This window comes from Peromyscus leucopus, chromosome 10, assembly GCF_004664715.2.
Source record: "Peromyscus leucopus breed LL Stock chromosome 10, UCI_PerLeu_2.1, whole genome shotgun sequence".
Taxonomy (NCBI): domain Eukaryota; kingdom Metazoa; phylum Chordata; class Mammalia; order Rodentia; family Cricetidae; genus Peromyscus; species Peromyscus leucopus.
Genome location: NC_051071.1, coordinates 54,707,874 through 54,720,775, shown reverse-complemented (window position 1 = coordinate 54,720,775; position 12,902 = coordinate 54,707,874). Strand labels below are relative to the sequence as shown.

The window sequence follows — 12,902 nt, the reverse complement described above, 5'->3', positions numbered from 1 at the left end:
GGCCTCTGTCCCTTCATTCTGCCTTACAATTGCACCAGAGGCCATCTACTTGGCTGAGGGAACATTTTTATCACCCTCGGAAATGGTTTTTATTCAAGTTTGACCGAGAAACACTTCATTTCCTTTCTCTCAAAGACACGGGAGAAAGCAGGTCTGTTTGTCTACCCAGGATTCCTTGGTGAGGAAATCCTATCTCCCCATATGCAGTTCCAAGGCTGTCCTGGGGACCCCAGGTTACCCATGGAATGATTCAGGCAATAATGAAAGGTTCCAGGACAGCTGGGGCAGCTGTCTTTCTCTTGTGGATTGTGGTTGCTGAAAAACCATCTTTCCTGCAGATTGAGAGGTGAGAATTAGATGGAGAGAAAGAATTCTGCAATCGGTGAGCCTTTTCTCATCCTAAGGACATTTTCCTTCCTTCCTTAGAAACCCTGAGAATGGAAGGACTCAATAAATTCCCTCTGCCTTAAATCTAGTTTGACTTGGATCTCTGTCCCTTGCAACCAAGTGTAATAATATAAAGAACTAAAAGTTTAAATGGCTGCCTTGACCTCCCACGGAAGGTGCCCACCTGTGCCAAATGCATATCCCTCTCTTAGAAAGGTCTCGGCTTCTTTTACACCAATAAACATGTTGCCTTAGAGCCTCGGTCCTCTGCCTTGAACTCATTTCTTTCTTTTGGGCTCTGCCCCTAGCACAGACATGAAGAAAATGTGATTGTTCTCTAACTGCAGTCAGTACCTTTCTTCTCAGAGATGTGTATTTAGTCACAACTGACAACGTGCCCAGCTATCCCAAGTGCATCCTGGTCTTCCTAGTGATCAGCCCATACCTGGATGTGTACAATGCTGTTACTTCAAACAGTGGTTCTGAAAATAACTGTGTAGTCAGGCATGGTTGCTCACACACCTATAACCTCAGCACTGAGAAGGCTGAGGCAGGAGGCTGGCAATAGCTATGAGTTTGAAACTACCCTAGGCTATACAGTGAACACCAGAACAGCCAGCCAGACTAAAGGGGTTCTTGTTTTGTTTTGTCGAGACAGGTCTCATTCTGTAGCCCAGGCTCACCTCAAACTCATGGCAATCCACCTTACCCTTACCAACTGTTTGGATTATAGACATGAGCCACCATACCTAGCTCCCTAGAGAGATTTTTTAAACTACCAATGCCAAGGTGTCATCCCAGAGATTTGATTTTAATCTAGAGAAGAGGTCCAATTTTCAAAATTCTTTCCCAGACAGTTAGACTGGCTGATTTCATTATATTTAAGCCTATCTTTAGTGATTTTTCTAAGGGCCCAAACTAGACTAACTTTGCTGCCCATGATTTTTGATGGTGGGGCTGGGAAAAAGCAGGGAACTGTCTGTCCTTAGCATTCCCTGCAATGTTGCCAGATGTGTGGTGACGTCTGTTTGTGGAGGGCACGCACATTGGCCTTGTCTTCTGTAGCCTACTGAGAGCTCATAGCTGTGCCCACGCTGTGTGCGCCTTTAAGTCTTCCGTCCACATTGATTAAGTTATAAACATTGTGAAAAGCTTAAAAAATCGAGATTTGACCTCCCCCCCCCTTTTTTTTGCCATGATTCATTCTGCTAAATAGCAAAGATCGGTGTAACCTAAATAGTCTATGGCACATGTATTAATTTACCAAGACTCCAGTAAGAAAGTACTATAAACCAAACAATTTAAAAGAAACTTGGACACAAAGATAAGTACAGTGTGGAATGTGAAATGCCGAGTGAAGGTAAAGGCAGAGGCCAGGGTAGGGAACCCGGAGACTGCCAGCATCCAGGCAGCAGAAGGTAGGGGAGAGCAAGGAACCAGTCCTGCTGAGGCCCTTTGGTTGGGTCCTCTTGCCAACCAGACTAGACTGAGAAACAAGTCAAGCGCGCCTCTGGCTGGGTCTGCAGTGGGTTTCCCGAGAAGCCTGGATAATAAGGGTGCCGACCTGAAGAGTGGGCTGATTCTTTGGTGGGTTCTTGATATAATGGCATTATTGAAAGGAGTCAGAGGATGGGAGGTGGAGCCGGTTGCGTGAAGTCTGTCAACGTTCTCGGGGTGGGGGGTGTCTTATTTTGCTCTTGAGTCTTCCTGTATGGATCTCTGCTCCCCGTCCAGCATGAAGTTACAGCTCTCTTCTCACACATGCTCCACCTGTTGCTGGAGCCATGCTGCCCTGCCCAAGCACACAGCATCAAGTAATCACGAACCAAACCCTCTAAGACTGTGAACCAGGTAAGTCCTTCCTCCTCTTTTAAAATGTTTTGATCAAGCACTGTGTTCAGAACAAGAATAAAAGTCAATAATACAGATAGGGTCTTGCTGTGCTCGCCATACTGGCCTTGATCTCATGGTCTCTAGTGACCCTGCCTCGGCCTACTTGGGTGTCTGGGCTACATGTATACAATATGGCATGCAGCCTGGGTTTTGGACTTCTAACCCCAAGAACCCTAAGAAAATAAATCTTGTTCAAGACATTATCTGTTGTACTTTGCTCCAGCAGCCCTAGGAAGCTCTTTAAGTGGCTAAGAAAACAAAGCAGCTAAGACCTTGTCAACAGTCACCATAGATGTCACAATGGTCAGGAGAAACCCCCGGGAGTCTGAGTGGCAAGAAACAGTAAGTCATTCTTTTTTTTAATTTATTTATTTTAGTGTGTGAGGACAACTTGCAGGAGTCAAGGAGTCGGTTCGCTTCTTCTGTCCCACGGGCCATGGAGACTGAACTCAGGTCATCAGGTTTAGCACCGAGCGTCTTTGCCCACTGAGCAATCTCACTGCCTAGTAAGTCATTTTTAATCTTCATGCAACTCGTGAAGTCAACACCAGCTGCTTTACAAAGACAGAGAAGAGATTTAGAACAAAACAGAGTATTTCCTAGCCCTGAAGGCAGACCCGAAGAAGCATCTAGCAACCTAGATAGTGAAAAAAATTACTTAGAACAAAATTAATTTTTTTGCAATAAAAACGTATTTCTATTGGTTTCCACAGCAGCTTTGTTAGCAAGCTATGAAATACCCCAGCAGCCAGGAAAACCCAGTTGCTTTCTGGGCCGGGGGACAAATGGCATGGATTAATTTATATATTCTATGTGTTATCATAAAACCAAAAGTTGCCAATATCTAGGAATGTATTTCACTGCTTCACCCCAGGACCCTCTCCGTGGAAGGTCATGCTCCTCTGTTACTGTGAGATCAAACCTTGGCTTAAACACTACAACTGAGTATGACCTGGCCATTCAATTACGATACAGTCCTTAGGTGGGGAGAGAGCTAGCAGAGGCAAGGGAAACTGATCTTGCCTAGTAACTTGAGAACTGGCTCACACACATTTTGTCACTCTGCTATCTATCTTTTAAACTCTCTTTTTTTCTTTCTTTGCTACGCTTCAACATCCCGTTTATTTTCTTAAATATCCCAGACAGTTAATATTTCTGTTCATGGTGATTTCTGCTCTTGGGGTAGAGGGATGTTTCTTTAAGACCTGAAGGAAAGTAATGAATAAGAGACTAAAAGGTTAAATTTACAAATCTTCACCAGGGATGCTGGCTACTTTGGTTAAATAGAAGAATTTTTGGTTAAACTCTTCAAATTGGCTGTGAGTGTAGAGAAATCTCTTCAACTCTTTGTTCGCCAGCCCTCTTTGCTTCAAGGGAAGTGATACTCACACTGTAATATTGGGGGTGTTCATGGATGAAACGATCCATCATCAAGACCCAATTAGGCAATGGCGATCAATGCCGACACTTCAGAATCTGATAAAAAAAAAAATACATTCTGCACACAGCTGACAACCTCTGGGGCCATGCCGACTAGCAAGGAACAGGCAGGCTCCACCAGGATGAATGGACACAAAAACTGAACAGGCACAAGGAACATGGAGGCAGATGGCTCATAACATCTCAGGAGCATGCATGTCTACTCTGCACCAGACCGTCTCCAGTTCTCACGGGAACCCGGGTCCTAGGCTCTGGGAACCTGGGGCCTGGGCTCCAGTTCTCAGGGAAACCTGGGTCCTAGGCTCTGGGAACCCGGGGCCTGGGCTCTGGTTCTCAGGGGATCCCGGAACCTGGGCTTCTCTCATGAATCTAGAATACTATTAGTGAAAAGAAACAGTAATTCGACTTTTAAAAACGACTGCCCTTATGCACTCTTTTAAAAGGTATCACTTTCCCTAACAGGCTCTACAGACCCTTCTTTACAGAAAGGAGAGGGTACTGCCACAGACTCCACTCGGAAGAGAGAATGAGGAGAAGATTGAGCCTCCCTGAGTAATCGGTAGGGCCAACGAGGCAGGCGAAGCAAGCGAGATAATTTAAGTTCAAAACAGAGACCACCTTTCCACTGCTCAGAGCTGAACACAACCGAACGCGTGCTTCTGTGTTCTCTTCCTCCTCGCGTGACCACTGCCACTCGGTCCCAGGTCAACCTAGCGCTTCCTCCAACTGCTTCCACAGCTCTTAAACTCATTCCCTCACACAGCAAGTTCACCAGGCCTCTACCGTGTGCAAGGCACTATTCTACACACTGTGGACTCGGCAAACCTCCTGTAAGGGCTTATAATCTCCTCTCGAGAGCATGACAGACAGTGCCAGTACCAGAAGGTGTGTGTGTGTGTGTGTGTGTGTGTGTGTGTGTGTGTGTGTGTGTGTGTGTGTGCAGGGTTACAGCTGTAAGCAGGGAACCTAGTGATGAAGGCCTCACTGAGCAGGGATGCCACAGCGGAGTCTACAGGAGATATGGAAGAGCTATGTGGTCACCTTGGGAAAGAGCACTTCCGGTAAAATATCTTCACCCTGTTCAAAAAGACCGGTAAGACTGGAGTGGGGACAGGAACAGAGAGGGAGAAGGAATGACCTCGAGAGACCAGGGGTGGCAGCCGCAGATCATGAGGACCTTCCGTCAGCAACTGTAACTCTGCATTTCACCCTGGAGACCGGGGGAGACAGTGGAGGGGAGAATGGAAGCCGATTATATATGTGGGGTTTTTTGTTATGTTTGTTGTCTTACAGAGTCTTACTATGTAGCCCTGGCTGTCCTGGAACTCGCTCCGTAGACCAGGTTGGCCTCAACTTCACAGAGATCCGCCCGGCTCTGCTGGGATTAAAGGCGTGTGTCACAACATCCGGCAGAAGCACCGTCACCCAGAAGCTGCTGGTTTGGAAACGAACTGTCTCTCCCGCCAGTCAGATCCTGTAAAAAGTAAGAAGACACAGTGAAGCACACCCACACCCCACTCTCAGCCACTTGGCCCCGGAGAATAAAATTTACCTCCACGCAAAAACCCCACACGATTGATTGTTCAGAGCGGGCGCACATGTCATCGCCCCAAATTGTTAACAGTCGTAACATCCCTCAAAAGAGGACAGACCAAAAGCCTGTGGTACATCCCCACTACAGACTACTACTCAGTCGTGAAAAGGAACACGCTATTGATTGTAGCTAGAAGTTTCTCCAGTCCTACCTGGTCTGAGGTCCCGTGTTTCTGTGGTCCCACCTGGCCCCATGGTGGGGATCAATCTTTCCCACCCAAGTCCCACAGCCACTTGGTCCCAAGTAAACACACAGACTTATATTATTTACAAACTATATATAGCCTATGGCTCAGGCTTCTTACTAGCTAGCTCTTATAACCTAACTCAACCCATTTCTATCCATCTATATATCTCCACATGCTCGGTGGCATCCCATTACATGTTGCTCCTTGGACGGTGGGGTGGTTTGGCATCTCCCTTTACTCTAGTTTCTCCTTACACGCTCTCTCTTGGATTTTCCCATGTGGCTCCATCCTGCCCTGCCAGAGGTCAATGCAGCTTTATTTATTAGTCAATGGGAGTAACACATATTCACAGCGTACAGAAAGACATCCCGCAACAACTGATGCATGCAACACACTCGGGTCGGTCTCAAGGATATTAAACTAAGTGAAAAACCTCAAAAGGACATAGATTTCATGCAAAGTACGTATCTGGAGGAACACAAGGTGTACTCCTTGCAAAAAAAAAATAGATGAAAGGTACCTGGAATTTCTTTATATCATCTTTTCAACCTCCTGTGAATCTAAAATAATCTTAAAAATGCTTCTTTTGTTTTTCTAAAAAACACTGCAAAAAAAAAAAAAAAAAAAAACACTGTGTTTCATCGGGACACTGTCACGTGGAATGACGCTCATTTTTGTAGTCCCCTGGCGGTACTCTCCCAACGTCTTTCGCTGTTTTGTTTTTAACTTTTCAAGCTTAGAGAACTGTTGGGCATCGGAAAAGGCTCCCTCCTTTGCCCACTTCCCCTGGAAAATGAATCTACACATTTGTTAACCTCCCTTTATTCTATACTAATGTATAATTTCCTTTGAAACCATAAGGCTACCAAGTAAGCCAAATAAAATCTTTAACACCTTTGCTTTTGTGTCTGTATAAGAGTTATGGTTGTACCTTTCCTGAAAGTTAGTTTTTAAGAACATGAACCTGGTCATGTCACTCCCCAGCAAAACTCCGCCCTCCCGAGCCCCACCACAGTTAGAACGAGTCCTGGTGTCCTTCTGATCAGCTTGCACCTGCTCTCAGCCCCGCCTGCAGTCTGCCATTTGCCTGACACTCCTAACCTCTTTCTTGCCTTTCTTTCTGCTCCTCAAATCACCCCATCTAACGACTGTGGTACCCGTTTCCTTTGGCATGGATTGTTGTTATGGATTTGGTTTTCTCCCAAGTGAACTATCAGCCATTTGTCAAAGTAACACCCGTTGTCTTAGCTGGGGTGTTACTTTCCTCTGCTCTGATAACACACCATGACCAAACACAACCGGGAGAGGAAAGGGTTTATTTGGCTCATACTTCTACATCACATTCTATCATCAATGGAAGTCAGGACAGGAACCTGGAGGCAGGAACTGATTCAGAAGCTCTGGAAGGGTGCTGCTTACTGGCTTACTCCTTGTGGCTTGCTCAGCCTGCTTTCTTATAGCACCCAGAACCACAGGACCAGGGCTGGCACCACCCACAGTGAGCTGGGCCATCCAACATCAATCTATAATCTAGAAACTGCACCTATTAGGTGCTCCCAGCTTTGGAGCCTGTCTTGGAACACCTCTATCTGGTGTCAAGATGACATAAAACTAATCAGCACACAGGCTTCTGGGTGTACTTCAGGTGATAAAGTACTTACGTAGCAAACACAAGGCCCTAGTTCGACTCCCCATCAGTACAAAAACTCACAACCATAATCCCAGCACTTGAGAGGTACAGGCAGAAGAGTCAGAAGTTCAAGGTCATCCTCTACCACATAGCAAGTCTGAGGCTCCCTGGGTAACATGAGAGAAATAGAGATAATATGAATGAGAACACTCTTACCCTATTCTTCTCAATAATTATGTCTCTCAATAAATACTTTTAACCTGGTGACTAATTTATTACCTGCTCCACATTCCCTCAGTGGCCCCCAGAGTCCGTTTTACTATTACATCCCTCAGAACCTATAAAGACACCTTACATACAGTAGACACACAGTAAGTAGTTTTGACTAACACCCAGGTGAACAGATGATGTATCTGGAGATAGTGAGATCTCCACCACTGGCAGCCAAGCATAGTTTGAACAACCACGTGTCAGAGTTGTTACAAACCACAGACACCGGTTCAGTCAGACTGCTTCCTTCCTTCTTTCCCTGCCAGGCCTGTGTGTCTAAGATTCCAGAGCCACCACACCCTTTGGCTCTGCAATAAACAAAGCCACTCCTCAGTCCCTTTCCATGGAAAGACAGTATGCACACTCCGCCTGCTGCGGCAGCATCTCAGCATTAAAATGTTGAAGCTAATCAGACATTTAATTTCAAAGTGGAAGGTCATTATCTTGTCACAAAATTTTATTCCAATTACTTTTTTTTCTATTATACGAAATGAATTAAAAGTAGCACAAAACATTGGGAGATCAAACAGTCAATCAGAAGCTCATTAAATATCATTGAAATTGGTGCAATAAAAAGCATTTCCCATGGCTGAGTTATTATTTAAAAGCTATATTCTGGATGGCTCAAGGAGTTGACATCCTGCCAATCAAAAATGTACCCTGCCCACATACGGCCCCTTGGCTTTCAAAAGTTCACCATCTCTTATTTTTGAGATAAGAGTAAATATCTAAAAAGATTTAAAGCAGGAATGTAACTGCCATCCTAGCGGACTCTGTAAGGCACCCAAGAACAGACAGCAGCAAAGTCACTGTCCGATGATGTAGACCACGGAGGGGAGCAACGTGTTTACTGAGCGCTACTTACAAAGGACTGTGCAAGTGCTTGGCTCTATTACATTTGTACCAAGAGTTGTAAAGCAACGACTTTGCATTCACGGGGAAAAGAAAACAGCTTATTCTTAGCCAAAGATGAGTGACCATGGTCCAGGACACAGATTCGGTCTTCTCTGAACAACATGTTCCAGGGTAGTCACAGTCACAGAACGAGGAAGGTGATAAACAGATACACAAGACCACTAGACAGCTGTAGAGAAGTCCCTGCCAGGCAGGAAGTCCTTTCTACAGGTTGAGATGTTAGAATCTCCTGAGCTTAAGAGACTGGCGGAAGCCAGAGGTCCACGAAGGTTCGTGATACACTGAGAGCTTAATCTGGTCACAAGGATGTCGGGCCAGACGCAGGGGTTGAAAGTAAATGGCCATGAAGGATCCTAAAGAGGCTCGGAGTACTTTTGGCCCTGAGTGTCCATCAATCCACAGCCACAGTGTTCTAGTCAGCCAAGGTCAAGCAGTCTGAGGATCTTTAATACAGTAGACGCCTCCTCTTCGGGGAGCTCTGCTGTATGTTTCACGCACAGTTCTGAGTTCAGAATACCCAGGCGGGAGAAGCAGGAGTCCCACGTTTAAAGGGGTATACAGCTCCACCCTTGGGAGTGAGTGTCCATTTCACTTTCTAGGGGTAATTAATAAGAACTTGACTGTTCTTCTCTCCCTCCTTTTCTTCTGAGGGCTGAACTCAGGAGGACCTGTCACGATTCTTTTCTGGAGCTCTCTCTCAGGTAAGAATGCCATTTCCTGTGACGCTGGCTAGGGAACTGCCTTGTGTGAGGATATGAAAAGTGAAGACTGGGGGCTGGAGACATGGCTCAGTGGTTAGGAGCACTGACTGCTCTTCCAGACGACTCGAGTTCAATTCTCAGCACCACATGGCAGTTAGCAACTGTCTGTAACTCACCCTCAAACAGACATATATATAGGCAAAATAACAATGCACATAAAATAAAAATAAATAAATTATATTTTAAAAATTTTTTTTAAAAAGCGACCACTTTACATTTCTAACATTATTTCTTCTGGAAGACCTTTTTCAAAAAGCAAAGCTAAGCCAGAGTTTTAATTCATTTCTGTGAAGCTATAGTAGAATTCCAGAGATGGGGTAGTTTACAAACACTCTAAGTTTGTTAGGCTTCCCGTTCTGGAGCCTGGGAAGTCCAAGGGTACAGGTCTCTTAGTTAGAACTCCCCTCGTACGTTGTAACATGGCGGACAGCATCATGTGGGTGAGGGAAAGCAACGGATGCCCTGGAAGCTTCTAGACCTTTACTCCACATGCATCCCATTCATGAGGGGACGGCCCCGAGGACCAACCACCTCCCATTGAGCCCCGTCCCTTAATCCTGTCACACTGGGGATTGCTTCCACCACATGATATTGGGGACACATTCAAATCACTAGTAATTCTGCCCCTGTCCTCCAAAATGCAAGTTATTTTCACATACAAATTACAACTGTCCATCTCAAAAGCCCCCAAAGTCTAAATTCATTCCAGTGTCAAGTTAAAAGTCCGAAGTCCAAGATTGGCACCTAAATCGGGTACTTTAATTCATCCCGAGGCCAATTCTTCTCCAGCTGGGAGTCAGTGAACTCAAACACTGTATTATCGACTTCCCAAATACAACCTATGGGCCGAGAATGGTGGCTAAGGTCTGTGACCCCAGCACTCAGTAATCCCAGTGCTTGGGGAGGGTGAGGCAAGGGGATCACTTCAAAGTTTAGTCAGGAACTCTGCTACACAGTGACTTTCAGAGCCATTCCAGGCTACAGTGAGACCCTATCCCCAAAACCACAAATATGGTGAGACGGCAAATCCAAATCCAAAGGGGTGAACATTTAAATTTTTTGTTTTGTTTTGTTTTTTGAGACAGGGTTTCTGTGTAAGCTCTGGAGCCTGTCCTGGATCTCACTCTGTAGGCCAGGCTGGCCTTGAACTCGCAGAGATCCGCCTGCCCCTGCCTCCAGAGTGCTGGGATTAAAGGCGTGCGCCACCACCGCCCAGTGAACATTTAAATCTTAAAACTCCAGAATAGCCACCTGCCACCTCCTAGATGCCCTAAACTGTTTGGCCCCCAAAGCATCAGGTACCCACTGCTCAGCCTGTGCTGGGATCAGCCTATTCAGCTTTCCCAGGATAGGGCTGGACACCAATGACTCTACAGTTTTAAGAGGCCCTTATTCCCGGGCCTGCATTAGGCACTGCCCGAGTCGGGGCTCTCTGCGGTAACCCTGCCCCTGGGACAAGTCCCTGCCTGAAGCTCCAAACAGTTCAACATATCTTTGACCACTGGTCCCGCAGCTTGTACACTGAGTCAGCACACACAGCTACTTCCAAAGCTCACCGCTTCCGCCCTTCTGGTCTAACTGGGTCCAGCTCGAGGCATACCAGAAGTAGCCCAGGAATGCTGCGCCAGAATGCAGGAGCCTTTCAAGGTAGCTCTGGGCAACAGACACCTTTCTGGAAACTTTGTCTTCAGGGTGCTGGCTTGTCTCAAAGATCTCAGACAGTTAAGGCCCCTGTCCCATTATCCTGATGACCCTCAGCAAGGGAACCCACATCATCTCTTGAGCAAAGGGTTACCGGCTATACCCATATTATTCTCTCCTGGGCATGCTTCTTCACTCTTACCATGCCAGGCTGCAAATCTCCCCATCTTTCTGCTCTGCATCCCCTTTAATTATAAATTCCATCGTTAAATCATTTCTCTGGTCTCTCAGCCAAAAGAAGCCGCGCAGCCCTCTGAAGGCTTTGCGGCTGCTTAGATATTTATTCTGCCAGACATCATACTTCATTGTTCTTTATGGAGAAGCTTTGCCTTCCACACACTCTGAAGGCAGAGTTCTGTACAACCAAGATGGCTTGTACTCCAGCTTCTAAAGCTTTGATCCCCACTCCAATTGGGGATCATTAGAATGCCCTTCGCCATCAGCCTGCCCTGCCCTCCTGCCTTCTCCCCTCCCTCTTCTTTTTTAAGATAGGGTGTGGATATGTATTACAAGTCAGGCCTCTTGATTGTGCCCCCCAAATGAGTGCTAGATTAGGGGGGTAGCGCTGGGATTACAGGTACGAGCCACCAAACCTCACTTTTCTACCATTGATCAAAACTGCTTAACTCATTGTAAACATCCCATGCTGTCTCTATAGTTCTGAGTTTTCACCAGAATCACCATTAATGCTTCATTCATACCAACCGAGGCCTTTTCACGTTTCTGCTCCCCAATTCTGTCATACCCTACTACCTAGTCATTCCTACATTGTAAAGAAACTGCTGTTACAACAATTCCCTTCTCATTACTTTTACAAGGTTTGCTTTGTGCTGTTATAGCAGCATACCATAAGCTAAGCAATTTATAAAGAACGGAAAGTAGATTTTTTTTTTTTTTTTGCTTTGCTTTGCTTTGTTTTTGCCATTCCAGAGGCTGAGACATCCAGGGTTGATGGGCAACAACACCTGCTTAGAAACTTTTTGTTGTAACAGGCATCATAATGTGGCAGAGGCATCACCTACATGAGCACCCGAGAATTCAAACTCACAACCCCATTCTCTTTTATAGCAGGCACTAATCCAGGCTTGACAGAGCCCTTCTGTAATAAATGCCTGCCCTGGGGCCCCACCTCCCTAGACTAAAAGGACTAAGTTCCCAACATGTATGTTTAGAGATGATCCCAACCATAGCAACCACTCATTTCAGTATTTGCTTTTATAGAAATGGCCACTTTGGGCTATAAAGGATAGATGGTCCCTTTAGTCAGTAAAACATAAGCAACTATCGCTCCCAGTCTCTCCAGCTGTTTGAGTGGCAAGGATGACATAAATTTAGAATATATACTTAAGGGCACAGAGAGATGGCTGAGTGATGAACAGTGCTTGTTGCTCTTGCAGAGGACTAAGGTTCGATTCCCAGCACCCACACGGCAGCTCACAACCATCAGTGATACCAGTTCCAGACCCTCGGGCACCAGGCACCCATGCGGTGCACACACACACACACACACACACACACACACACACACACACACGCATGCAGGCAAGACACTCGTGCAAATAAAATTAACAAATCCTAGATAAATAAATAAATAAATCTGCATCAAAGAGATAGCCCACCCCCACCCCCAGGGACAAGAAATCAATTCTTTCCCAGAGGGCTGAAGGGTTTCTTCCCACCAACCCCCATCACCACCACCGCCACCATCGCCACCCTAACTTCTTTTCAAAAGCTAGGAGTTACCGGCAAATTATCAGGGAGCGAAGCGGGAGGGGAAAGATTTCAGTACAAAATCCAGAGCTGCTTGATAGAAAGGAAAGTGTGGGGAGGCTTGTTATCGTTTATTTCCTCCGTCTATCATTCAGTTTCATCTGCCTCCCGTCTCAGAAGTCACTCCCCCATTTCTCACTTATGTGCCTAAGAAGCATCTCCCTGGCATCTCCCTCTGTCTTTCACCAGCATTTCATTATTTCTTAACTGTCCCTCTCCCTTTCTTCCTGGTGATCCACGTGTCCTCATTTAGCAGTTTTCTGAAGCCAGGGAGAAGAAACGTTGCAAATAATGTTAAATATGATTAATATCTTGAATTCCTTGAAATATGACATGCATGAGTTACAATGAAAC

At 45.8% G+C, this 12,902-nt stretch overlaps 1 long non-coding RNA gene across 1 annotated transcript; it reads right to left on the bottom strand.

Moving 5' to 3' along the window:
* Nucleotides 1-1,618: 1,618 nt before the first annotated feature.
* On the bottom strand, nt 1,619-5,051 carry LOC119088649. Its single transcript, XR_005092336.1, has 3 exons — nt 5,012-5,051; nt 3,670-3,756; nt 1,619-2,831 (listed from the first exon to the last, which is right to left on the bottom strand). It is a non-coding gene; the product is annotated as an uncharacterized LOC119088649 (long non-coding RNA).
* Between the last annotated feature and the right edge of the window lie 7,851 nt (nt 5,052-12,902).